Genomic DNA, 5,033 nt, shown 5'->3' with positions numbered 1-5,033 from the left:
TGTACAATTCAGTGAGATGAATACTGTTCATCCTGTTGTGCAGCTATCACCAGCATTTGTTTCCCCTTTTCCTCCGTCATCCTTAACAGAAGCTGTGTATTTCCAAATCAATGACTGCTTCGGCTCTGGATCTCACTCCGGACCTTCTCCGAGAGACTTGTTATATTTCCTGTATTTTCCCAAACACTCCAGCTGGTTGTACCATCAGTGTCCATTAGTTAATAATTGGAGATGACCAATATTTCTCTTAGAAGTAACAAGGTTATTTATAAATGTCTCACTTATTTATTCATTACATAAGCATTTCTTTCTTTAAAAAAAAACATTTTTATTGGGGGCTTGTACAACTCTTATCATAATCCATACATCCATCCATTATGTCCAGCACTTTTGTACATTTGTTTCCCTCATCATTCTCAAAACATTTGCTTTCTACTTGAGCCCTTGGTATCAGCTCCTCATTTTTCCCCCTCCCTTCCCTTCTCCCACGAACCCTTGCTAATTCATAAATTATTATTATTTTGTCATATCTTATACCATCCGACGTCTCTCTTCACCCACTTCTACACTGTCTGTCCCCCAGGGAGTGGGTTAAATGTAGATCCTTGTAATCTGCTCCCCCTTTCTCCCTCACTTTCCCTCCACCCTCCCAGTATCGCCACTCTCACTACTGGTCCTGAGGGATTAATCTGTCCTGGATTCCCTGTGTTTCCAGTTCCTATCTGTACCAACGTACATCCTCCGGTCCAGCTGGTTTTGTAAGATAGAATTGGGATCATGATAGTGGGGGGAGGAAGCATTCAAGAACTAGAGGAAAATTATATATTTCACCATTGCTACACTGCACCCTGACTGGCCCGTCTCCTCCTTGCGGCCCTTCTGCAAGGGGATGTCCAATTTCCCACAGATGGGTCCTGGGTCCCCACTCCACACTCCCCCTCATTCACAATGCTATGATTTATTATTATTATTTTTTGGTCTTTGCTGCCTGATCCCTTTGATGCCTTGTGATCTCACAGGCTGGTGTTGCTTCTTCCATGTGAGCTTGGATGTTTCTCAGTTAGATGGCACCTTGTTTATCTTCCAGACTATAAGACCCCAGATTCTATATCTTTTGACAGCCAGGCACCATTAGCTTTCTTCACCACATTTAAATAAGATTTATTTCTGATTACTCTGCTATGAATCAATTGTACTTCTGAACTGAAGGTGACAGAGACATAATCTAACTTATTCAGAATAGGTGTCTCCTGGAAGGTTACAACACATCCTGGCATTACAAAGTGCCTGGAAAATTTTCACTCTTTTCCACGAACTTTTGAAGTCCCCTTGTATATTACAGAGCTGCGGGGAATGGTGGAGGACTAAGTGTCTAAAATGTGCAGGCCATCCATTTAGTATGCCATTGCTGCCACACTCACCCATGATACTATCATGGATTGCTATCCACCCATGCATCTTTGCATCACTTTGAAAAGCTTTCAAGTTTCAGGTAAGAGCATCTGATTGAATTAGCCTAGGCCCCATGCCATGCCTGTTTCCTAACTATCCCTAGTGGTTAAAAAGGAACGTTGGCTCAAATCAATTTCCATAAAGTAATGGAGGCTGCCTCATGAAATATCATGACATCTCCCCAAATACTATAGGTGTATAGAAATCCTGCAGGCAAAAGCAAATGCTCACTTGCCTACTTGAGAGGGGTGTGGAGATTTATTGTGATGGTCTATGAAAAGTGCTTAGCACAGTGCTGGCACACAGTTAAGCAGCCAATAAATGTTAGCACTATTATGATAGCCAATGTGCTAACTTGAATGAAATACTGGGGCAAATTTTACTTAAAGGTGGTTTTCCACCTTCCTAATGCCATGACCCTTTCATACAGTCTTGAAGGGTTGTTATGGGGTAAACATATGAAGTCATTATGTCGTTGCAATTACCAAATATATTTTACTTTATTTTAGTAAATCATTTTATTGTGGGCTCTTACAGTTCTTATAACAACCCATACATCAATTGTATCAAGCACATTTGTACATATGTTGCCATCATCATTTCCAAAACGCAATTGTAAAGCCACTTGATAATTGCTACAATATAGAAATGAAAGGACGCATGCATTGGAAAATAAAGAAAAAATATTTTTTCCAGGGAGATAGGACAGAGAAAATAAGAATTGTTCTTTTTTAAAAAACAAATTTATCGGCAGCTAATACAGATATATCATTCCATAGTTCCATCACATTAAGCAGTATTGTACAATACTAGCACAACAATGTTTCAAAACCTTCTCTTCTTTCTTGAACCCTTTGATATCATCTCCCCTTTACCCCTTCCCCTCCCCCGCCCTATCCCCCAGGAACACTTATTCTACTTGTCATGTCTATAGGCTCCTCAATCCTGGGTTGCATATGCCAAAAACCAGAAAACATTTATCAAAAACTCAAAACGGCTGCCCCCAATGACAAAGCATATTAGAGTTAAATCCCAATATGAAAACAAACAAACACAGAAAATGTTGAAAACCAGATCAGGCCCAATGTGTGTCAGAGGGGGTGGCAATCAAGTGACCAGGTTTTAACCGTTCAAGTCAGGTTTATCACTTTGATCTCCTATGGTCATCGCTCCAATCCCCTCTGTTTGGTAACCAGTTCATTCCCATCCCTTCATTATGGAATGAGGGAAATCACTGGAGGGTTATTTCCTGTACAGATCTCCCAAAAGTATCTTGGGCATCAATCGCCTTCTGCAAACCAGAATCTCACAATTTAGGCTCTGATACTATTCCCTCCTTTGGCTTCAGACTCTATGATTTACAATCCTTTGCTCACTGATATTGGTGTGCTTCTTCCATGTGGACTTGGTTGACATCTCGCTTAGATGGCTGCTTGTTTGGAAACAAGCCTTTACGTCTGTGGTTTTCCACCTTCCTAATGCCATGACCCTTTCATACAGTTCCCATGTTGTGGTGACCCCTAACCATAAAATTATTTTTGTTGCTACTTCATAACTGTAATTTTGCTACTGTTATGAATCATAATGTAAATATCTGATATGCAGGATCTATTTTCATTGTTATAAATTGAACATAATTAAAGCATAGTGATTAATCACAAAACAATGTAATTATATATTGTGAAGTATTTATTTCTAATTACAAATAAATGAAATTTTGTCTTGAAGCATGGTGTAGCATGGGTTCATGCCTGGTACTTTTATGTGGGCGTATCTGCATGTGGGCCTGGAGATGGATAGAAGAGCAGTGTCTTGGTTCTTAAGACCATCAGAAATGTGTTTTCTTGTGAAAGGGTCGTTCGAGCCCCAAAGGGGTCGAACCCACAGGTTGAGAAGCACGGCTTTATGTGAACTGAGTTCTTGAGACTAAGATTAGGCACGGGATGGAGTGGGGTCAGGAGTAGTCATGAGAGAGTGTGGCATGTCGATGACTGTAGATCGAGGGTGTGAACCTTCCATAGTGCACATAAATGAGTTTATATTTAATTGAAAGGTGCAAGGGTTTTGTAAATGTGTGACATCATCAATTTGGGGGCGGGTGATGAGGCTTTCTAGTAGTTACAGTTTTCAAAACCCATAGGGGCAGTTCTATGTTATCCTTTAGTCTCTGGGTCAGAATCAATCTGTTTTTTTTTGTTTTTTTTGGTACCTCTCTAGGAGCGGTGGAGGGATTGACCTAGAATGAGCAAAGTCAAAAGTTCAGCTAAAGGATGATGAAGGCTTGCAGTAAGGGAAAATAGAAAATATATCAACTTGGAAATAATTTATGATGTGGAATGTATTGGAATTTATGACTATGAAATTAGGAGGGAGGAAGAGGAGAGAGTTTTCGGTAATTTAAACATCACTGGATATCAGAGACTGGGAATACCATCATCAAGGAGCTCTGGTGAGCTGGCTGTTAACGGCAAGGTCAGTAGTTTGAAACCACCAGCCAGTTCCACAAGCTAAAGCTGAGGTTTTCTAGCCAAGATTTAGTCTGGGAAACTCACCTGGGCAGTTCTTTCCTGCCCTGTGGGGTTACTGTGAGTAGGCATGGAATTGATGGCAGTGAGTGAATGCTGTAATCAACCAATTAAGCAACTAGAATTTTAAAAAAAGTATACTTAAGATCTACCTGGCCAAAAAAAAAAAAGATCTACCTGGCAAAACAGATGTAAAATTCTGAGATTGCGGCAAGGCAAATTATTTCCTTTCATGGTTTCATTTCCTCTTTCTTACTTCCCTCTTTATTAAATTTTTCCTTTTAATCGTACGTTAACATACATGCTCATATGAGAACGGTGGAACATCTGAATATGTGAGCCTTTTCTCCTTTCCTGAATCTTCCAGATGTCCCTAAAATTCAGAGTTGCTAATTGGAAATGATAGGAGTGAACTCAATTTTCCTTTTGTCGTTTGTGATAGTTGGCACCACAGCCAAGTACCATTTAAAGACCAGCTCCTGTTGGTCATAAAGGCAGTGTAAATTTTTATGATAGAATCCAAATTTGCACAGCTACTTCATATTTAAGTTTAAATGATAATTCACAGATGTGTCCATTATGAAAACAGTAAATACTGTTTTTATACACAAAGATCGAAGCTGTAATAATGGAAGAGGTGGAGGGGGGGGCAGTAGAGGAGAGCAACAAAAAATCAAACCAACCAACGAAACCAAAACAAAAATAACCATAAAATGCCCTGAGGCTCCTTTCGACCACCCCGCACGTGGGAGGCCGCCCCGGGGACCGCGCTGCGGGCGAGGCGGTGCTCCTTCGGCCGACCGTCCGCCCCGGGTCCGGTCCCCGGCCCACCGCTTCCCCCGGAGGACGGATTCCGGCGGCTGCCGGTCCGCACGGCCACCGCACCGAGTCTGGAGCGGCCCTGCCTTCCTGCGGCGGGAAACAATAGGCTAGGAGGAAGGGGCTGTTGCGAAGTCGGAGGAACGAGGACTTCGGGCCGGCCGAGCGAAAGCCCGCTCGGCGTCGCCCCCGGCCCAGCTTCCACGACCTCGCGCGGCCAGCTCGCCCCGCCCAGGG

This window comes from Echinops telfairi, unplaced genomic scaffold (genome assembly GCF_000313985.2).
Source record: "Echinops telfairi isolate 266 unplaced genomic scaffold, ASM31398v2 ScPeMD7_3533;HRSCAF=4204_0, whole genome shotgun sequence".
Taxonomy (NCBI): Eukaryota; Metazoa; Chordata; class Mammalia; order Afrosoricida; family Tenrecidae; genus Echinops; species Echinops telfairi.
The sequence above is the reverse complement of the archived record's forward strand: the minus strand, read 5'-3'. Positions refer to the sequence as shown.